The sequence below is a fragment of the Ananas comosus genome, unplaced genomic scaffold (assembly GCF_001540865.1).
Source record: "Ananas comosus cultivar F153 unplaced genomic scaffold, ASM154086v1, whole genome shotgun sequence".
Lineage (NCBI taxonomy): Eukaryota > Viridiplantae > Streptophyta > Magnoliopsida > Poales > Bromeliaceae > Ananas > Ananas comosus.
Genome location: NW_017893388.1, coordinates 32103 through 56199, shown reverse-complemented (window position 1 = coordinate 56199; position 24097 = coordinate 32103). Strand labels below are relative to the sequence as shown.

The 24097-nt window shown below is 37.2% G+C and overlaps 2 long non-coding RNA genes and 1 pseudogene across 3 annotated transcripts; 2 read left to right on the top strand and 1 right to left on the bottom strand.

Annotated features, from left to right (window-relative positions):
* LOC109705872 overlaps window positions 1-12215 on the top strand; it is a 33710-nt pseudogene extending 21495 nt beyond the window's left edge.
* Window positions 3198-6564, bottom strand: LOC109705870. Of its 2 annotated transcripts, XR_002214949.1 has the most exons (3): window positions 6301-6564; window positions 5027-5185; window positions 3198-3499 (listed from the first exon to the last, which is right to left on the bottom strand). It is a non-coding gene; the product is annotated as an uncharacterized LOC109705870 (long non-coding RNA). The 2 variants fall into 2 exon arrangements; XR_002214948.1 differs by having other exon boundaries at window positions 3198-5185.
* Window positions 12216-21923: 9708 nt separating the features above from the next.
* LOC109705869 lies at window positions 21924-23435 on the top strand. Its single transcript, XR_002214947.1, has 4 exons — window positions 21924-22011; window positions 22157-22216; window positions 22308-22390; window positions 23396-23435. It is a non-coding gene; the product is annotated as an uncharacterized LOC109705869 (long non-coding RNA).
* The last annotated feature ends 662 nt before the right edge of the window (window positions 23436-24097 follow it).

Genomic DNA, 24097 nt, shown 5'->3' with positions numbered 1-24097 from the left:
GTGACTGAAATTTTGTTTTGCACCTCAGGTTAATAAATATTATGATCTGGCAACCAGCTTTTACGAGTATGGCTGGGGAGAATCTTTTCACTTTGCTCACAGGTTTGTTTCTGTTTTGGCTAACTCATAACATAAGTATTATTGTTGTGCATGGGCAAGAAGAAAAAAAAAGAAGTCACCGTTCTATTTGTACATTTTCTTATGATAATTTTATTATGTTGATATGTGTGCTTCAATCATCTCTAGATGGAAAGGTGAATCATTAAGGGAAAGCATCAAACGGCATGAGCACTTTCTTGCTCTACAACTAGGATTGAAAAGGGGAATGAAGGTCTTTGTGACATTTTTGTTTTACAAATAATATAAAAAAAGAATAACATGCTATGTGTTTGCTTAGGACAAGAAAAGTCAAGACTGCCTTTATACTTCTACCTGCAGGTTTTGGATGTGGGATGTGGAATTGGAGGACCCCTACGTGAAATTGCTAGATTCAGGTAAATTATTTTCCTTGAAAGTTTGTACCAAAAGGGTGTTACCTTATTGATTGGTTAAAAGGTACAATTTTTTTCCTTGCATAATATGATTTTGGGAGATTGTGAATAGAAAAAATATGCAAGCAAAAAAAACAGATCTATCTGCATATAAGTATTAACTTTTCTAGGATAAAGTGATGTTTGAGATTGGAACTTGTGACAACACAAGCAAAAGCTAATCTGGATGATACACCAGAAACTAATGAATATTTACTATTTGTCGTTTTGGATCTTGCACACGTCGGAATGGATGAGCATTGTAACAATTCGGACCTATGAATTAGTAGAGCCATGTGTTACTGGCTAAATGTGATGACAAATACAGATAAAGCTTAAAATTGTTTTGATTGTGTTGGTATTATCAACTACCTCATTTGGAAAAGTCACCAGGCTTTCATCAATGAGATTTTCTTGTAGGCATTGTCCAAGAGTGGAGCACTTTATCTTTCAAGAGAATTGACTAATTATCCGTACATGTGTTGCTGTCAACTCAAGAAATTAGAATGTAGTATCTCCATAATGTCCACTTGGTAATATGATGGATGTGTTTAAGTCAAACTCAACAAGTGAGCTCCCTAAAAAAGCTGCATCTATTACCTGAGCTGGTGCACAGGCCCCTCCATCTAAAGAAGTATTCCTGGCTTCATTTTGTTTGTCATATTGTACAGCCTTGCCTGGTCTCTTTGCATTGTCACATAGTTTTTAAGCATTTCCCACAGCTTTTGAAGGTTTATGTAAAACAGATGGTATTGCAGAAATATTAATCGTAACAAAGTCCATACAGAACATTGGGTAGGTTTTTTGTCGGTAATTAATGTATTCGGTGAAGCATAGCTGTTGCAGAACTTGTAAGGGGAAAATTGGTTAGAAATGATTTGCATCCTTTGGCTTATCTAATGAAGATTCAGGAAGCGCTACTAATTGTAGATTTTGGATAGGGGTAAACTGTCTAGGCAAGATGAGGTGCTGATACGAGATGGTACATAGTTTTCACAGAGTAGTTGGAGGATTTGGATTTGAGTAAAGGACCTTTAAAGGATGATGCTTTAAAGGATGATGCACAAAAATTATGGTTATCAAAGACCAACGTTTCTGCTTAAGCATGGCGGAGAAATGATAATGACAAACAGCATTTAAATGGTCTTGTACCTTCTATTCTTTAATTTGCTATTGCATAATAACAATTTCTTCTCATTGTCCTGTAATCCTCTACTTTAAGCAGCTTCTTAAGGATTAAATTTCCGTGGTTCGTACTGTCAATATATAAGCAGAAGTCCTATTTATTGCTCTTCATTGCCATTGACCTCTAATCTTACAGAAGCTTGAAAATAATAGACGAGCCCTCTCATGCTTTCCAAACCTGGTTAATTAGTTATTCCTTTTATTATAATGTTGGAGATTTTTTATCTTAATTAGCTTATTTGATTCCAAGTTTTATCACATGATTTAACATACCATAAACCTTTGGTCTGCTTTCTTTTTATTTGTCATATATTTTTTGTGCATTCCACTTTTTTCTAACTTCTCTTTTACAAAGTTATTATCGGCATGAAGATAAAACTAGAAGTTAAAGATAATTCCCTGACGATCTACTTTTCTTTGGAGGTGGGTTATTGGTTTGTAGTGTCTTAGTCAGACAACATAATCTTTTTAGATTGTTTACCAACTTAAGGTAGGGGGAGGGTGAATTAAATTGAGTGAAAATTTTAAGATTTAAACCAATCTTGTATATGTAAAAATTGCAGCAGCGATGACGTAGAAAGCTTGAATTGCACAAGATGAGAAAGAGTGGAAGAAAGAGGCAAAGAGAAGAAGCTCACATCAAGTTTATGGGAACCTAGTAGTCCATGACCTAACCTCTTTTCTACGAGGCTAGGGCTTTCCATATTGAGAAATCTTCTTTCGTGCATGTTCAATTGTTTCAATGCTTCACAATCTTTCTAGTGGATAAGGGTGCAAACTGGTCGGATTTGGGGGTGAGAGCCATCCCGCCTCTCGTCCTTCCAACACCATACCTGCCTAACCTCGCACCCCGCTTTCGTGATGCGGTAAAATATTCCTCCCATGAACCATCCTACCAAAGAATCCGCCTCTTGTCGGTGCTTTGAATCTGCTCTGCCAATTCAAATGTTAAATTAATTTTTTTATTATTTCATTAAAATGAAATTTAAAAAATGAAAATACTATTAAAGCAATTATCTTTAAAATTATATTTATGTTAGAAATAAATAATATTTAGAACTAAAATAATATTCTAAAAAAATAAAACTTATTGTATAAATTAAATAATTACGCAGGCAGATTCGTGTTGGGGGATAGAGAGTTATTCTTGGATTATGAAAATTGCCTTGTTTACTGCCCCAAATCTATTTATTGCCACCCATTTACTGTCCCATTTGGGGCGGATTTGGTAGAAGCTTCGCCAACCTAGATTCCTTTGCTTCCCTACTAGTGCGCTTTCCAAGATATGTGTCACGCCTCGCCCATTACACAGCGGATATGCTGGCACGTGCACAGACCCGCTGAACGGACAGAGTTTTCTCTATCCATCCAAGGTGTAAACAAAATTAAATACATTGAATTTCATCCAAAAAAAACAACATAACACAGTTCTGTATGAGGGCATATCACAAGAGCGAGTTTGTAAATCTAACTATTACAACATTGGAATAATCACATTTATGCATACATTTTCCAACTTAGATACATAATACTTAGTACATGCCATTTCCTCAAAATACAACCTTTGTTCTCAATTACATTTTCGTTCCAAATACTTTTACAATCTTTTCTTTTACTTGAACATGGGTAACCTACACTTGGTCACCCCACTATTTAGGGCACAGCGCCCTTGCCTCAGTCCGGTGCCACTCCGCTCACGGTTAGCTCTGCAAAACGAGGGTTGAGAACTAAAAGAAGTTTCCAGTGAGTTCGGCTGCTGACCTCGTCGAATTTTCCCACTAGATCTAATCAAGGCATAAGTAGATACAATAACCAAGAAATAGTAAACAACTACACTATGCATAAACTGGAATAAACACTACTATGTCTTTATGAATGAAAATACGTTCCAAGGTCCAATATGCTCAATTTGACCCCGTAGTTACTCTTGACCCAATCAGAGAGCTTGCCATAAGGTCAAGCCCAACTCACCCCTCTCAGCCATGTGGGGAGGCGCTACGCGACCCAATCACCCACCTTTGCCTGTTTGTTGAGGAGGCATAATCGACCCGTCACCAATCATGTGACACTACTACAATATTCCACAAGGTAACAAAAAACAAGACCTATACTTAGCTGTCCTTTTACCTCACGACCCAATCATACTAGCCTCACCCTGAGGTCGAGCCCAAGTCACACCGCCAAGTGGGGAGGTCTTTCACTCCCGAGTCACCACCTTGGCCGCCCATGTGGAGAGGTCTTTCACTCCTGAGCCACCACCATGGCTGTCTGCCGGGGAGGCACCGTCGTGACCCTCGCATGCATTTTCGTGTGACACTCCGAAACTCACTGCTTGTGGAGTCGCGACCTCCACAAGCTGTAACAGACTATGCCAGTATGATCTAGTTCTCTCAACCAAGAGAACTCACTACTGACCCTTGTGACAACATCTAGAGATCTATTTCAATCCCAATAGCAACTTTTGGGGATCTATTTCAATCTCAATGGCAAGGTGCTAGTTGTCACGTTATACATGCAATGACTCAAAACCTTCATTGGCACTTGAAATTCCACTCAATTCATATCACTAGGTTCAAGTTCTACAACTATCAATACACCTAGTGCTACACAAGTTTTGTGTAAGTTCATACTCTAGTCTCACCACTAGTTCACAAGCATATCTAGGGTTCTCAATGACCAATGTCCAATTTCATACATGAAATGTTATGACTTGCAATATTAGGTTCTATTCCACATTCAAGAGCATACAATTTACTTATCCCAAGATAACATATAACTCTACATCATGCAACTCTCATGATAAAAGAATGACACTATTTGGGGATCTACCAATCCCTAACATGCTCATCTCAAATTATATGCAACTACGGCAATATACCTCTATATGCTATGTGATCATGGCTAAGTATGTAATATCTCACATTATATGTGACTATGGCAAAACATCTAGTACATTCTACATGTATATCGCAACACAATGTCTTAGTTCTCTGCTTGTACAACAGATTACACCCAAATCATAGTTTTATCACTAGGTTCATGATCGACATCACAATGACACCTAGTGTTTCATTGTGTTTTCTACGTCCATACAACCTATTAATTCTTGTATCTCTAAGGTTCAAAAATCATGCATCATAAGTATAAAGTTCTCAATTGCAATTGTCTACTCATTAACTTGGGAAGCATGCAATTCACATGGAAAAGGATAACTTGAATCCTAAGATGCATAATCACACATACATACATATATGCTCAATGAATAGAATTAGACATAGAGAAATCCAACTAATTCGGAGAGTACCACCCACCTTAGTTAATTACCATTACTATGATTTAAAAGCAACTGGCTCTTCGATGTCGATTCGGCACGCTTCAAGCTTAACGAATGAAATTTCTCAAATTCCTCCAATCGGATGTCGTAACCTCGTCGTAATCCAAATCGGAATTGTACCCAGTGTCGAACTAACCTTCAATTAAGGATTTATAAGGTCAATTTGATTCCAACTCTCTTAGCTACTGTTTGGTTCGGGGTTAAGAAAAAACTAGTTATTCCAGGGATAGGGTTAAGTTCAGGGTTAAGGTGGGGTTAGAGTATTTTTTGTGTTTGGTTGGGGGTTGGAGTTAGTCCAGGATTAAAAAAAATAGTGCTTGGTTGGAGTAGGTGGGATAAGAAGGATAGTGGTTGATAAAAAGATAAAAAGACGAAAATACCCTCAGATTAATCTATTGAACTAAAAGCTTTTATTTTTTTAATTTAAAATTGTATGATTGCAAATATTTTTGAGGAGTAAAATTAAATTAATTTTAGCGTAATTTTGTACCAAAAAATATTTCTCACTACTCTTTGTGACTTTGAAAATACCTAAAATTTAGGAACAACTATTTTAAAATTTTCTTAAGTTCAAATTTCACGAACATTTGCATTTCACGATCTATTTTAATATTTTACTTACAATTGCACTTTAACCCTCCAAAAACACTAATTTTCAACCTTTTAAATTTTAATATTAAAATTTTAAATTCTAAAATTTATAATTTAAGAATTAAATTTAAAAATTTAAAAATATTAATATTAATTTTAAGATTACAAATTAAGCATTTTAAAAATTTCAAATATAAAATATAAAATTTCAAATTTAAATAATTAAAATTAAAATTAAAATTTTAAATTTTAAATTTTAAAAATACTAATATTAATTTTCAGATTGCAAATTATAAATTTTTAAAATTTATAATTTAAAATTATAATTTTAAAATTATATTAAAAATTAAATAGGGGTGGGATTAACTTTAATCCCACCCCTATTCTTGGGGTGGGGTTAGGGGTTAGCTAACCCCACCCCTTATTTTAGGTGTTTGGGAATAAATTGGGGGGTTAAGGGGTTATTCCCCCCCTTAACCCCCAACAAAACACTAGCTTAGGGACAAAAATCACGATTCCATGCCCTAGGTTTTCAAATCCTCAAGAACACCTAAAAATCATGGTGAACCTTTTGACTAAACTAGTTTAGAAACACCTAGGGATCTCAAATATCTCATTTAAAAGATTTAGCTAAATCTAATTCTAATCCATAAATCTCACCTTAGTCACCATAGTCAAGAAGTTTGATCCACCATTAGAGAGCTTTTCCAAGCTTCTTCTCCAACTTCAAGCTTCCAAAATATCCAATTTACCCCTTTGATGGAGAGGTTACAAGAGAAAGGAAGAGAAAGGTGTTAGAAAGTAAAAGAAAAAGGGTTTAGAGAGAGAAGGGTTTTTTTTTCTTTTTTTTCTGTTGTATGGGTAGAAGACAAAAGAGAGAGTAGGTGAGGTAGGGCTTATCCATAAGCCCCAATATAATTGCAACTTAACCCTCTCATTTAATGGAATTTTCACTTAACCTACAAGTTTTGCTTCTAAACTTCCTCCAATAGTCTCATACACACCATTTTCTCCGTACTTTGCCCAATTTGGCTAAAGTTCAGGGAAGTATACTAGAATTCAGTACACTACAATATGCAATCTTCTTGTGTTCAATATAGTGTTTTTCAATCTTTCTAGAGGCTTTAGATCTTTGCTTTGAAGGAGGAAGCCTTCTGCTATGCTCTCAAAGTGGGCAATTTTTTAATAGCACTTTTAATTTGCAAACGTAATTCGGCATCCAGCCATTTAGTTATTCTAATGACTAAGCTAACATGTGGATATGCCATTTTTTAGAACTAGATAACAACAAGTTAATGATGAAATTCTGAAGGAACCTGGGTGATTGACCTAAGTTCAGCAATTGGCTGCCCTCATCAACTGACGTGTGACAGAATGCATTACTACTGATTTCTTTCTCTGTTGGTTGACCAACCTGTATCTAGACTTTTCGGTAGCGCGCTGTTAACTAGAAGCTTTCAATGATTAGAATCAGTTGTTCTATAAATTAATAGACAATTAACAGTGAATGATGTAAGCATATTAACAGGGCATGTTGAGATTAAAATGTTAATTTGACTCAAAATTTTTTAATAATCTTATCTAAGACTAATTTTACATAAAGTTAAACTAAAAAAATCGAAGGGCTAGTTCAATCTCAGGCACTTGAATACCCCATTTATCCTTCCATCGAGACTAATATTTTGCAGGAGTCAGCAGCCTTCCAGTGTTTGTTGATGCCTCACTTTACTTTTGAGTTAATTTGATTGCAGTATGAACATTTAATAATAATTTTTTGCTGTTTGGACTTATACGATTTTGGTCATTGGTTATTGCAGCTTGACATCGGTTACAGGACTGAACAACAATGAATATCAGATATCAAGGGGCAATGTATATTTCCAAGCTTTCAACTCTTTTTGTTGTGTCGACCTTTTCTAGAATATCAGATATCAAGGTTTTTTGCCTTATTTTCATTCCTAAAGTCGCTGTTATTTACGAGTAGTTGTGTGGCAGGAGCTAAATCGGTTGGCAGGGTTGAGTGAATCTTGCAACTTTGTGAAGGTAGACAACAATCCCCTCATGATTGTCTCCGTGAATGCAGACCCACCTATCTATACATAAAGTACATTATTAGTGTATCTCCTTTCATATCATAGCTACTCGCGTACTACTAGTTTAGCCTGAATTTTCCAGATAGATCAATCTTTCTATATACTCCTCCAAGGGAATATATTTGCTTACACTCCAAAAAGTGAAGTTGCTTAAAGAAAGCATTCAGAAATTTCAACATTTTTTAGATTTCTATATTTGCAAACGTGAGATCTCTGAATAGGTATGTTTCCTTTTATATTGAAGCTACTGCTAATTTAGCCACAGTACTGCCAGTTGTTTCCTTCTAGAGAGCTTTGCTTACGCTTTGAAATGTAAAATTCCTTAAACAAAATATTCAGAATTTCTGAAGTTATAGATTGTTGCATTTGCAAAATTTTGATTTCTTAATAAATGGGCATAAATTTAATTCTGGAAGGATAAATTTGGCATTCTGAGAGCTAAATGTGCATTGAGCAAGGTTTAAAAGTGCCGTGGCACGGGAGCGTGCCGTTGTTTGCCTGGCATGGTATGGCACCGGCACGCTTCTGTGCCGACACTTGGTAACGCTTGCGTGCCGATGGATACGTATGACCTCCTACTGGCACGCTTTGGTACGGATTTTTTTCAGTTTTTTTAGTTTCAATAAACTCTTATAATATTATTTTGAAAGATTTAATCAAATAATTATGAATATCTATTATGTATAACTTACTATACTCATCAATTAATAATATACTTGTAAGCTTTTTTATATGTAAAGTACAACTACATCTAATGCAGAATAAAAATTTTTTACAGGCTTAGAATTTTAAAAATGCAAAAGACATTTTTATTTCTTTCTTTTGACCATATTACAAATTTTCTTTTATAAAATACAAAAAAAATAATTTTTAAAATAATGTTAAAAATTAATTTAAAACATTATTATTTAAAAAAATTATATTAAAAAGTATTTGAAAATTTTATTTTTTAATTAATTTTTTCAAAAAATTATTAGATCTATCAAAAAAATTAAGCAATAAATTATATGACAAATAAAATTAAATAAATTTAAGTATCAATTGATTTAATTTAGCTTTTAAGTGTTATTCAGTATTTTTAATCTTCTAATGCAAAAATATAAATTTTTATGTTTGATGTGCCTCAAAATTTGTTTATTGAGTTCGATTTTGTTCCCTTTAATTCGCCAAAAATTTCGCAATGCGACAAATTTTGATTCGAATAATTTATGAAAAGAAATGGATGTTTGTGGTAGAAGCGGAAGGGCTTCGGGCTGATAAAGCGAGGATGCGGGGGGCTTTCGCCCCCATTGCAGTATGGATCGGAATATGTAAATTAAAAATTTGCCCAGTATATTGATAAAGAAAAAAGTTAAATTATAATTTTTTTTGACTTATCTAATAAGTAGATTTTTCGATTTGCAATATCCTTTGGAGGGATGTGGGATGCTTCGTGGTATCCTCAACAGAACAAAACAAAAAGAGAAAAAAAGCAAAAGGAAAAAAAAAAAGAAACAGAGTGCCGTGGCATCGGAACCTGCGTATCCATTACTGTCTCGCGAAATACGGCAGGTCCGTGCCGCGGAACGGAGGGAGGGTCCGAGACCTCTTCCGTACCGTGCCACTTTCTTGGTGGCACGGTATGTGCGGTATGGGGCATATGTACTTTAAATCTTGCATTGTAGTCACTTGAGATATTTACTACCTCTATATTCTATGTTTAATCACAAAATTATGTGGACTTGATTTATGCAAAATGCAATCCTTATGTTTTCTTATTTTGCATTTCACTTTAATTGCAGGCCTGACTTTATGCAGATGCCATTCTATGATAATACTTTTGATGCAATTTATGCAATAGAGGCAACATGTCATGCACCTGATGCGGTATACAAACTTGTCAAATTCTTTTCTGTGATTGCGAATGCACACAATCTTAATCCAATATTTTTGGTTGGTATAGGTTGGTTGCTATAAGGAGATATATAGAGTGCTGAAGCCTGGCCAGTGTTTCGCTGCCTATGAATGGTGCATTACGGATCACTTTGATGCTAACAATGAAAGCCACAAGAAAACTAAGGCCTGACATTGAGCTTGGTAATGGCCTTCCAGATATCCGCACAACAACCCAATGCCTTGATGCTCTGAAGCTTGCAGGATTTCGAGGTAAGTTGAGAGACATGTGGCTTATTGCACAGATCAAGCAGTAATTGATTCCTTTGGGATACACTTAGGGGTCTTTCATTTTACTTGTTTATTGTATTCCAAGAATATTATATATTTTTATATTTTGAATGACAAATTTGTTACCAACTAACCATGCCACTTGGGTTGGGAAGCTGTTGGACATTTGTGTATTCTTGTTAATGAACTACTCATGATTCCCATCAAGTATGGAATGACAAAACCTCCTAACCCATGGTATTGTAAATATGCCTGCTAGTTGGGAATGTATGGTGATTCCATAACTTCATCAACGTCTCTTGCAACTTCCCGACCTGAGTTCCATGGTGACGATTTGAATATTTTAAATAGAAAGTAGGAGGATTCCCAGAATACTACAAATTGTGGAACGAATGGCCTGTTAGGAGTATGTTTTATTGGATTTCAAGATCAATCTCCTATGTCTTATATCCATTTATATTGCGATTGTTAAATAATTGATATAACTGTTAGCTACTAGAAAATGGTGTTTTAATATTATGCATTCAACCATTTCATGTCTTAGCTTAAGACATTTTGATGGGCTCAAGACGTGACTGGGAGCTTGTTGGGATTCAAACACAAGATCTCCTACTTTAATAACATATTAAATAATGTGAAACAACCATTTATCTCTACATCTACTTAGATATCATGTTAAATGATGTGAAACAATCATTTATCTCTAAGGTGTCTTTAATATATTGTCTTTGGTACAAATGTATAAAACTTACCCGAACTATAGATCATTTTGATCCGACTACCCAATCTTTTGAAAATTTGATTTTAGTACCAATCTTTCAATTTATTTAAGTGATTTGATGACTCTTCGGATACAAAATTTAAGCTAATTTCTTACTTTAGTGAGTTTATAGTTATGTAAATTGCATAAATTATACCAAGTAAACCTGTAAAGATAAACGACGCATTCAAAATTTGAAGTTATAGAGTCACTAATTGGCTCAAAGCCTCAAATCCAATAAATTAAAAGGTCAGGTAGTAAAATCAAAAATTTTAAAGATTAGAGAGTCAAATCCAAATGCGTGATAATTGAGATAAGTTTTATACATTTTTACCTATTTATTTATTAACTCTTCCGTCACTTCTGGGCTTGAGACAATTTAATAGCCCAAGACATAAACGTAGGTGGAGAATGAACCCACGGCCTTACGAAATGAAGGGGTGCCCAAAAGATTGATCTGATAGGTTATGGACCCGAGAATATAGTTAACACCTTTCATTAGAAAGCAAGTGGGAAGAAAAATTCTATCTTTCACATTATATGCATTTTAGAGTTTTGGCTTTGAAGCATTACAGATAATTTTGGTTGATAGTAGTCCCACTCTATGCACTCATCTTTAGTACTTTGTGTTATACTGTGAATAACTTCGCCGCTTGAAGATTGTATGGGAGAGAGATCTTGCAGAAGATTCCACTGTGCCATGGTATTTGCCCTTGGATACAAGTCGGATATCCATTACTAGCTTTCGGTTGACAGGATTGGGACGTCTCATTACCAAAACTATGGTAACTTATATATAGATATTACTTCTTTTAGTTCTTCACTTCTTATACTGGTTCTGGCCCATCTTGTCTATTATTAATGTAAATTTTTTCCTTTCCTATTATAGGTTAAGGCACTAGAGTATGTTGGTCTTGCTCCGGAAGGAAGCGAGAGAGTCTCTTCATTCCTAGAGAAGGCTGCTGAAGGGCTTGTAGATGGTGGCAAGTGAGTTAAATTTCCACAACCTACAACTGCATAATTGAACTTACCATTAAGAATGCCTGATTGGGTTTATGCACTAGTTGATACAAGTGGAGGGCTGCTAATTCAGCAATAGTGGAGATCAAATCCAAACTTGACTATATGAATTTCATATTTGATTCTCCAATGTGGATTTATTTCTTGCTTTTGGACTCAAACGCATTAGTCTTACATTGGGTGATGTTGATGCAGGAAAGAGATTTTTACGCCAATGTACTTCTTTTTGGCCCGTAAGCCTCTTTCCGAATGATGAAGGAAGAGAAGGAAGTTTCAGGTTTTATTCAGGTTTGTCAACTATGGCCTCAAAAGCATCCTGTGCCTTTCATTCTATTTCGGTAATTGAGAACCCCTCAAACTTTGAGATAGACCCCTAAATCTCATGTATATTTTTTTTTTTTTCCTTGTGTTTGAGACCACCTCATCATCCTTTGTTTATTTTGATTTGAGTAATTTCATAAGATGAACTGCAGATGTTTGGTAAATTTGATGGTGATTCTCTTGAATTTAGTGGCTCTATTCAACTTTTATCTGACCCAGTGCTGGTTTTGTTTCTGCTTCGAGGGCTAATAACTAACAGAGCGATTTATATTAGCAGGATTTCCATTTCATTTGATGATAATAAGTCAAATCAAAACTAAGAGAAGTTGATGAATATCGATTGAAAAAGCAAAAAGGAAGAAAGGAAAGTTTATGGGTCTATTTCAAAAGGGATAACAGTTTGAGGCGTCCATATGTTTTTACCTTTTCCTTTCCGGAAACTGGATGAAATGTCTTGATATTTCCCTCTAAAATAACAGTGAGAAGTCGCGGGATATTTTGCTAGATTTTGAAGTTTGTGGGGGAGTTAACCTTGCTAAGCATATGTTTACAGATCCGTTTTAAGTTTTGCCAACATGTTTGAGCCTTCTATCCAACGTTGTTTGGTCGCACATAGAGATAGAGAGAGGTCCCAACATAGTTTAGGCTGAATGGAAGATGGTTTGCGAAGCCTTAGCCTGTCTTTGTACCCATAAGAAGTTGTTTTTGATAATACATAATAAGTTGTTTTTGATAATAGGAACTTTGAACTCTTGCTACGAAATTTTTGGATATCAAACCGGACCTCTCCAGATGGTAGTCCTGATGTGGGCCAATTTACCTTGATTTTCAATCAGTTTCGCTGCGGGGCCTGCTGCTCTAGCTAATTGTCCATCCTTCCCACATGTGATTTTTTATGTTTATGTATGGTCCTTTTACGAGTCTATCGGTTGGAGTAGATTCGTCTTTTATCAATAAAAATTTCTTGCCAAAGTGTACAAGCTTTGGCCAAATCATATAGCTTTCTAGATGTATATGATGATATTTATATAGATGGATGGATCGTATATGAATCATATGATGAATTGTCAAATGAGTGGGTACATAGAAATCCAAATTTGTTGAATCACTCATGTTACGACCCATTCCGTCATTAGGCTTATATTCTTCATATAGCTTTCAGACTGAACGACTCTATGAAATTACATTGATACTTACATATATTTGGGGTGCCGGAGGGGATATCTCTATTTTACCCCAGGGGATCTTAATTATCACTACTTAGCTTTCAATCCGCATATAAGCATAAGCATCAAATTAAATGTGAATAAATTTAATCGGTACTAAATGAGTATAGTTCTGACTATGGGTACAAGCAAATAAGCCTAATGCCTTCGGATTTGGATATAATTTTTATCTGTATCATGTCGGCACCCGATTCTTGATGGTGGTTACTATTATATTGTATGAATGCGTGCTTCATATTATATTTGAATTCGCACTTTAGAAACTTAGATCTGAATATAATATTTTTTTTTCAAAATTTGGTAAGGAGGAATTACTGTTTTCGAATTTGGTTGTGGGATTCGTTGTTTCTGTCAGTTTAGTTTGGTTATAGAGACTGTTTGGATCCGAATCATGTTCTCTAAAATAAGAAATCCAACATAGCAAGCACGAAAGCTTCTAATTTTTTTTTTTTTATTTTTTTTTTTTTTTTTTTTTTTTTTATTTTATTTTTTTTTGGGGTGCAGACAAGAATAATCGAAAACAAAAATAGATCAAAACATCACATCAGGTACGCGTTGAATTTAATTAGTCCATTTTGGACTCAAACTATTTTCTGAAGATAGTTCGTAATGATAGTGTGATATGTATGATAGTGTAGATCAGTAAATACAAGTTGGAACCCCAAATAGAATATAGCTTATGGGTTCGGTGCTTTTAGAAAGAGCGCAAAGTTATTGAGGTGGGAGTGTACGGAGGCCCCCTCACCTACAAGACATAATGAAATGGCCCCTAAACTTCACCTTTTTCTTTTTCTTTTTCTTTTTCTTTTTTTGAAAAAACTTCAAATATCATCTCTATGATTTAGTGATTTTTCATTTTAGTACTATGTGGTTTAAAATGTATCACTTTCGTATCGTGTGGTTTTATTTTTCTCTTTCTGTTATCCCCTCCGTTAATTTTTTTTCATTAAATCAGTGACAAAGTTAAAACCAAAGGATACTAAAGTGGAATTCGGTAAACCACAAGGTACTAAAATGAATATTCGATAAATTACAGGTGGGGTATTAGAAGTTTTTTATATATAATTTAACAAAAAGTTAACGGAGAAGTTGACGAAAAGAGAAAAATGAAACCATATGGTACTAAATGATACATTTTAAACTATAGGATGCTACAATGAGAAAACGCAAAACCACGGGAGTGGTATTTGAAGTTTTTTTTTTTTTTTTTTTTTTCTGTAAATAGTTGGTTATTTTTCTTAGTTAATTGGTTACTTTATAGCATAAATATAAATATATATTAATATTAGCACTCATATGTCTATTTGTTTTACCGATCAAGAAATAAATTGATAGTATAGTATGTCATAAATAAGATTTGTCCACTTATGTGAGCAATCATTTTTTTGGGGACTATAGAAATCAAGCAAATAATGAGGCATATATAGGATCAATTTGAGGTTATTGTCAAGATTGCGAAAGGTAAGTTGCACAATCTGTGTGAACTGTATATTTAGAGCCAAATGTGAACCATAGTTTAGCGCATGGAACAGCAAACGAATGTAGAGCTTTGGTTAGACACTCCGAGGTGACTAAACTAAGAAATGCATGGTACTGAGAGAGGCATAAGCTTATTTAATTGAGATTATCTGCTAAAGTATGTGTTTCATATACTACATATATTTGGGCTACCATGTGAAAAAAAAGAAGAAGAAGTGAATAGATTTCTGCTTCCTTATTGTGTGAGTCTTTATGAACATACGTGTGACATCCTAATAATCTCATATTGGATGAAAATGGCATTATGATTGAATATACAAGAGACCGTTGATCCTAATAATAATAACTAAACTTAAGTATTTAGGGCAGTAATTTGGGCTTAACGAGTAATATATTATTGCTAGCGGGTGAGGTTGTTACTTTTAGTATCAGATCCAATTCATTGGCCGAAAGTGTAGTGTACTAACTTTCAGGATAATTTCCCGAACTTCGGCCAAATTGGGCCAAGTTCGGAGAAAATGGCGTATGAGACTAATATTGGAGGAAGTTTAGAAGCAAAAGTTTGGGTTGAGTGAAAATTTCATTAAATGGGAGGTGTTTAAGTTGCAATTATAGTGGGGTTTATGGATAAGACCTAATTCATCTACTCTCTTTTTTATCTTCTACCTGTACAAGATAATGTAAGTTTTGAGGAGCTCAAGTATCTATCTAGATTGTATCTAACACCTAGAGGGGGGTGAATAGGTGTAATAGCCAAAAACCACAAATCTCAATGCGATAAAAATAAATGTGGAAAATAAAAATCACACCGAGATTTACGTAGGAAAACTCCAACTTGGAAGAAAAACCCACGGGACCAACACACGAAAAAATAATTCACTAAGAGAAAAGATTACAAGGTAATTACCGACTCCACGGACTCAACCTCTCTTAACCTCCTATGAATCTCGCGGAATCCTCCGGGTTGTCCACGCCCTCACGTTCGAATCCACGAACGCCACGTTCTAAATCCACGTAACGCCTCCACTTCGAATCCACGAAGCTTTCGATCCGAATCCTTGAACTGCCTTCAATCACGCCGAATCCACGACACCGCCCATGAAGAATATCATGAATATGATGATACTTTGCTTAGAGTATCGATGAAAACCAGGGAAGAGAACTCCAAGCGAAGAGTAGATCAAATCGACATATAGATATCAATTTTCAATATCACGATTTGACCTAAAAGAGGCTAAAATGTAGAAAATAGGTTTTAAATGAAATCCGAGCCTCTAGGGTTTCTCAAACATGTATTTTCGTGATGCTTTATGACTTAGAGAATCCTAATAGCTTATTTATAGGTTTTAGAATCAATTGCAGTCGGATTAGAAAGTTTTTCGAAATTTACATTGTGTACCGGTACACTTTTAAGGTGTTACCGATTACATGATGACGGAACAGAAAACCAACAAAACACTGAAACCGGTTACATGTCGATGGTTGTACCGAAACATGATTTGTACTGGTACACTTTCAATGCTGTACCGGTACACAATGCAATTTTTAGATTTTGCATTGTTTCGGGTTTCACACAATTCCGAGGCGCTTTCTTATCCACTAAACTTTGATATTCATGATTCTAACGTTTATAACTAAGTATGAATCACCATAACATGTAACAAAACTTTATCTGAGCATCGTGATTCATGTTGTGAGTTATTTTCGATTTCTTTGAAGTCTTGGATTCTTCGATCTTCGACGATACACACCGAACCTTCAAGACTCCGACTCAATTCACGAAACTTGCCAACACTCAAGACTTAACAATCTCCCACTTTGGCAATTTCGTGACAAAACTCAAAAACTCATAAATTACATCATAAAAGAAAATGAAGTTCAATTGTCATCACCAAAACATTGAACTCCTCGCGTGTAATCCAAATACAATTTGAAATTCAAAATTACATCAAAACTCCTAAAACAGACTCCGCAACTAGGAGTCTTGAAGTCTTGATTTCCTGCAAAACAGATTATCCAAAAACAATATAGAAATTTGAAACCATTGGATTCTTATACCTTCAATATACCTTCAATGTCATTTTCCTCGAAACTTCAAGACTTCTTCCCCTTTGTTCTTGAATTCTTTGTAACGTATCGAAACCCCGATAGCGATTATCGAACTTTAGCCAAATTGGTTAAAGTGCCAAGAGAAATGGATGGACAAAGTGCGGTTGACATTCCAGCAATATTGGAAGGGTTAAAAAAAAATTCTAAAAGAGTTAAAAGGGTTTTAGCATCGACCGGCGCGAAATACAATCGAAAACGGTGCAAAATCAACATTTTGGGCAAAGTGTACCGGTACAACCATCGAGTTGTCACCGGTACAGCCCTGCAGACCGAGAAGAACTTGCTCTCGGGTTTGAGTTTTTGCAGAAGTGTACCGGTACACCCCTGGTGTGTACCGGTACACATTGGTAAAATCCGAGGAGGCTGCTCTCGGGTTGCTCTCTGCGTAATCGTGTAACCGGTGACAGAACAAAGTGTACCGGTACACTTTGGTCTGGCAGCAACAATAAGGTCTGTTGCAAATAAGAGTTTTTGGGCGGCTTAGTTGCAAATGTTACAACATGTAATATACCCCACACTCCTCTCCTTCATAGCCAACACCCCACACACCCTCTCCCTCTCATTTCTCTCTCTCTTTCTAGAAATCTCTCAAAGGAGCAAGAAGGAATAGGAGGAGAAGGATTTTTGGAGGGTTTTGGAGCTTGGAGAAGATCTAGATCTCTCCAACAAGAAGGACCTTGGAGAGCTTTGGGCCAAGGTGAGGTTTTCATGGAAACCTAGGCTAGGGTTTGGATTTATGTCCTAGAAAACTAGGTTTTGATCTTCTAATGAGTATAGAAAGCTAGTTGGAGCTATAGAACATATGAAAACTCATGTTTTTTAAAAGTGCTCTAATGGTGGATTTCTAGGGTTTGCTTTATATACCCTAGAAATGGTTTGGATGGTTCTAAATGAACTTCTAGAGGTTAGACAAGCTCTCTTTTGCTTGTTTTAGAAATCAAAACCTAGGATTTAGCAAATGGCAATGTTAGGGCACCCAATTTGGGGCTTTTATTTTCGCATGTTTCTAAGGCAAATTGATCTTATAAAATTCTAATTAGGGATCAAACGAACACGTTGGGCAACTCGGTTCGACGTTACAAAAAGCCTACGTAGGAGTTCTAAGTATAAAGCCTAATTTGGCTTCGTTTTGCCGCAGGTTAGAAAGTAGGGCTTCCAAAACTTCAAGAAATTCACCGTAGCACCTTTGCAACCATACAAGGTGGGTGGTGCATACCAAGGACCTCGAAATTTCTTTTATGTCTAAAGTGTCATATTTGAGCATATGTATGTATTTGAGCATATTGCATAGTAGGGTAATTGTAGGCTTCTTTTTGCATGTTGCGAGTTCAAATGCATGTGAGAATTTTATAACCCTACCTATGCATGATAAATGACAAAAACTTAGTGGGTTTAGAGAACAAATGTGACATGTGGTCATGAATGTAGAAAATGACATTGATGAGTCAAGAGTGCTGAGTCGAACACTTAGAAAACAAGTGTGGCATTAGTGAATGAGTATAAGAACAAAGTAGTGTATATGACACTAGTAAAGGTTAACGAATGCAAGTATACAAAGGTAGTGACATTATGACACAACAACCTTAGAATTAAGGGTCATATGTGCATTGTTTCCTTATAGTTAAGGAATGGATTGGACTTGACATCTTTATAGATAAGGATTGGATCATACTCACCTGTAAGTCCTTGCTCGAGGGTGGTAGCTCCCCCTCGGGCGATGTGCTCCGGAGTTGTCATTACTGGGTCGTAGCGAGTATCTCCCCAGAGGACGGTCCCGTCGGATTGTAGCGGGTATCTTCTCGATAGTAGGGATTTGGTTGGTGAGTCGTTTCGGACGAAACCTACGGATTAGCCAAGAGATTGGACAATGATTGTTATCTTGCATTCATCATGAGCATATTACTGAGCATTGCATCGATTATTATTCAGCCATATTAGCTGCATTTGTACAGTTTGGTTACTATCTATATCTCTTTTCTTATATTATGCATGATTTAGACCTAGTGGGAAAGTCGGCGTGGTTGGTTGCCAAACTCACTGGAAACTTTGTTGTAGTTCTCACACCCCATTTTTCACAGAGCCCGGACCGAGCGAGCCGGCGGATGATCGCGGTAAGGGTATCGTGCCCTAGATAGGGACCACCTGAGATGGTTTCTTATTTTGGTTTAGTTGCTGTTGATGCCAAAATTGAAATTAACATGCCGACCTAATCTACGTATGAGCCAATAAAGACACGTGGTACACCAAGAGTCGGCAATAAGGCGCTTGAAGGTTTTAGGCGGGAACGGTTGAGAAGTAGGCATAACTTCCACGATGGAGCATAACTTCCATGAGGAGTGGGCGTAACTTCCACGATCATGGTTACAACCACTCCCCCACTACTTTCAACCGACCAATAATGTGGACTGAGAAGACATCACTATAAATAGTAACTTCAAAGCCTGTAATGGGGGTCTTTCTCCATCCTGAACGAGAAGACCACCTTTATTTTCTCTGTATTTTATCGCTTTTCTAGTAGTTTAAATGTAATCTTTTTCTTTTTCGCATTTACTGCTTTCCTAGGAGTAGTTCGCTAAGTAGAACCCTGGAGTCTGTCTGCCCCACGGGCATCACTCTGTTGTAGACTACATTTGCAGAGTCTGTCTGCCCCGCGGGTATTACTCTGTTGTAAACTATATTTCTGAGTCTGTATACCCTTCGGGCACACTTTTTTTTATTATTATATAAAGGCATTCGGCTCTTTCAGCCGACCAGTCATTGTGTACTTCTTCTATTCGGCTCTTTCAGCCGACCAGTTACTGTATACTTCTTCCATTCGGCACTTCTGCCGACATTGATCCCTGCACAGTCCATACATTCGGCTCTTCCAGTCGAACCAGTTTTATAGTTAAGGTTTTTGAACCCGGCTGATTTGATCCCTCATCAGCCGAATCGCTTGATCCAGTCGAAGGGCGCAAACTTCGAGGGTCACTATCCGCAGCCGTTTCTCACCACGACGCGCTTCCCGAGGAGGATCTTTGACCGGGTCGAGGGTCGAAAAAATTGGCAGCCTAATAATTTTGGCACGCCCGGTGGGAGTCGATTTTAGATAAATTCACATTCTTATTGAAATTATGGCTGATGATAATGCCATGAATTTGCGCAATAGGGTTGTTCCTAGAAATTCTGGGAGTGATCAACCTAGTGATTCAGACAATGATGTCGAATGTCAAGCAGTTTTGCCAGTTGAAAGAGAAACTAGTAGACAGTCGGCTCATCAAGAGTCGAGTCTAACTCAGGCGCTCGGCCAGATGAGCCGAGTCCTGCAAACTTTAGATCAAAATATCCATCAAAGTACCGCTTGACTAGATGCGGTGCTGGCCGCCATCACGGCCTATAATGAAAATATTGCACGAATAGGGCAATTATTGACTCGAAATGAGCAACCAATGACAGGCTTACAAAGGCCTATGATGACACCAGTATTGCAAAATCCTGCGATACCGGTAAATGGACAGCCCAAATACCAGGGGGCACCATTCCAAGCGGCTTACAGACCGGTCGTCGTTAATACCGGTCAACAGCCGGAAATTACATGGGGATTGCCACCACCTCCGCCGATGGCAACATACCAGCCCCAAAATATAGGGGCTAGAGCTGGGGGGCAGGCTCCAAATATTTAAGGAGCAAATCCCATAGTACAAAACTTCGAACCATTACAAGGACCGAATGTAGCACAAGCACAAGTTCCTTTACAGGGAAGCAATAATGAAATATATGCGCAAATCGAAGAAGCCATCCGAAATACTTTTGGAGTAGGAGCAAGCCGGCAATGCGGCCTATATTAGATCACATTATCCTGCAAATATAGACACAGAGCATCCATACCCGGCAAACTGGAAAATGCCGAAGTTTGATAAATTTTCTGGGGATGAGACTGAAAACACGGTCGAACATGTGGCACGGTTCACGGCAGAGTGCAGAGAAGCCGCGACAGAAAGCAGAAAAGTAGTCAAGTCATAGTTACAGGCTTAAAGCAAATGCAAAAACAAGCTAAGTAAAGAGAAGCAAAAACTACGCAAAGTAAACATCATCCTAAACTAAAGAAACAAAGCTCGAAGATGACGTCACTCGGTGTCCTCATCATCATCATCATCATCTCCTGCTCCAGCTCCAGATCCCCCAACATCAGGAGCACCAGTGGACGGTGGAATGAGTGGATGTCTCAATGTCGATCTCGTATAGGTAGTATGGGTAGGAAATACGTCGTCATGTCGACATCCCAGTTTTTCCATAATTCTCTTCATTCCTTCTTCCATATTTTTACCAAGTAGCTCCACCTTCTTCTTTAAAGATCGCACCTCATGGTGAAGTGACTCTACAGTGATAACTCCCCCTGAACTCGAAGATCCTTCACGCTCTGCACGATGTGGAGATGCTGAACTAGAAGCTCCTCTGGAAGATCCCTTAGTCTGCTGAAAAGTTTTCAACGTACTTACAGACTTGGCCCATATCACTGCATCAATTGGTCCAAGACCAGTGTCGTATTTCTCACATGACACGTCTACTCCATTTTCTTGAAGAATCTTCGTGATCAAGAAAGGAAATGGGAGTAGGTCACGTGTAACGCACTGGACCTTAGCAAATTGCGAGATTCGAGTGTTTGATCTGTGTTCCGAGTTTTTCTAGATATTTTAGAGGGTCGTTGATAGTGTTCTGACCTATGGCTCGTATCCCGAAGATTGAGGTTTAAAACTTGGCACCAAAATTCAAAATATTGGATTTTTGGATCTGCTCTCGGGTTGTCTCAGCAGGGCTTTGTACTGGTACAACCTTGATGGTTGTACTGGTACAGAAAGTGTACCGGTACGACCATCAAGGTGTACCGGTACACTTTCCTGTGTACCGGTACACAATGCAGTGCGAGCTGTTTTTGCGGAGGGGTGTATTTGCAATTGTTGCAAACTCTATATAACCCACCCCAGCCTCCTTTGAGAGCTTTTTGAGCCCTAACCAGTGGAGAACAAGGTGAGCCTCTTTCTCTTTGATTTCTTCTCCATTTTTGATGGTTTTAGCTAGTTTTGATCTCCTTCTCTTTGTCTCTTCTTGCTTCTTGTTGGTTTCTACCATGGGAGAAGCCTTGAGCTCGTGATTGGAGCTTTGTGGAGGGAGGATCTTCAACCCTAGCTTACTTGGAGCCTTTTTTTGGAGCTCTTGTGAGGTTAGTAAGTCCAATCTACTTCTTGATTCATGTTTTAGTAGCTTTTACTAAGTAAACCATCGATTGAGCATAGTAGGGTTAGTAATGGGGATTTTGAATTTGAGGGTTTTGGAGCCCAATTGATCTTCTTAGAACTTTTGTTTAGGTTGGATTAGAAGGCCTCTAACTCCTTTTTGGAGATCGTGAGGGGTTTTCTTCGCATTCGGTGAGTTTCCTTCACCTCTGCTTGAGTTGCTTAATGTTTGAGCTTATGATTATTCGTAACGTTCGTGTATCCCTACTTTTGTTATCTTTAGGGTACTAGGAGAGTAGCGGGCACCTTCGTCGGCGCAAACGAAGGGTTTCGAGAAGTCACGGTGGGTTTTACTTCATGAAACAGGTGAGAAATATCCCCTATGTGTTTTATACTTGTCGTATCATCGAAATGCATATATATTCATACTAGATAGAATTTTAATAAATTTTAGGATACTTAAAATGTATGTGTTATGTATCGTGAAAACTCAACTCTATATAGTAGAGCTATATGTGTATTAGGCATGCATGTGAAAGTATTCTATATTGCAAGTTGGAAATATGTCCTCTATGATGGAAATGACTCGAATTATGTATTCTTGAAAACTAAACTCATATTTGTGCAAAGTGAACAAAAGTGCCATAAAGGGGCACCGAACTAGTAAACTGTAAAACTACAACATAGAGATATAGTGATAGGCCATTGTGACATCGACTATATTCCATATTTTAGACATGATGACATAGTGATAGGCCATTGAGAGATTTGCTACATTCCATATTTTAGACATGATGACTTGAGACTCGAGACGGATTTTTACGCTTGCTTGCCATTGTGCTCATTCGCACATGCTTGTGAGGGTCGCTCCCCACAAGCCGGCACTCCGGAGATAGCCATCGCGACACATACTCGCCCGTGCGGGATTGGGCGCCGAAATAGGATGCCGTGGCGGAGGCTCATTACTAGAGTGGGGATGTTGACTATCATGGGGCCATTAGGCACGGCGCAAGCCGGACTACCCACGGGTAGGTTCTATGAGATTTGGAACAAGTGGAACCAATTTGTAAATGAATAATTTGACAAGTTAGTAAACATTGACAATTTACTAGTTATCTGTGGACATCAATAGTAGTTGCGCTTATGAATATTTATGGTATAGTAGCATTCTTACTTATGAAAATTCATGCTAAGTAGATATATCATGTTGTAGTAAACTTTCATGTTTATTTGCTTATTGTTCATATTGCTTTACTTGTACTTACCCCTTTTCAGCTTTTGGGTCTAGTGGTGCATTTCACTGAAGTCAGTAATTGCCTACTGGGATTATTTAATAGTTCTCTCGCCCTATGTTTTATGATTCTATTTCAGAGCCCTCTACACCGGTGGAGGCACGGGATCGCGGCAAGGGGATCGCTTAGCTAGCTAGCGAGGAGCGTTTCTTTTGCTTATTAGGTGGTTTACTCTTCTTTTTGTTTGTAGTTGAGAGTGAGAGATTTTGTATCCATGTATAGAGACCACCATTGTTGTACTTTTAGTGCTTGTGTTTTGGATGTTCATTGTACTACTTTATGGTTACTCTTAGTGGATATGTTAGCTCTTTTATTTGCCTCTATATCTCTTAGAATCTAGATATTGTTCTATGCTCTGATACTTCTAGATGTCTTTTTATGATCACTTTATTTATAGTAGTTTTGTAGACGCCTTATATATTTTAGACGTATGGCGGTTCTAGACACGTACCGGGCGGGCTTCCGTTGGGTTCCGGGGTGTGACAGATTAATTTGGTATCAAAGACTAGGATTTAGTATTAGTGGACGTAGCAAACCTTAGGCCGGTTGGACTATAGAAAATAGGCTCGTGAGAGACGAGGTCTATTGGACTTGTAAGCGAAAGTATCATGATTGGGTATCCTTAATAACTCTAGAAAGTGGAGTTAAATCGAAGTGTATAGTTTCTAACTTCGCGGAGGGTTACATTGGCGGCCGACAACGTAACATTGGGAGTTAGTAGTGAAGCACACTTCCTTACTTTCACATGATTTGGGTATTATCTTCTGGAGTGGGGATTTGA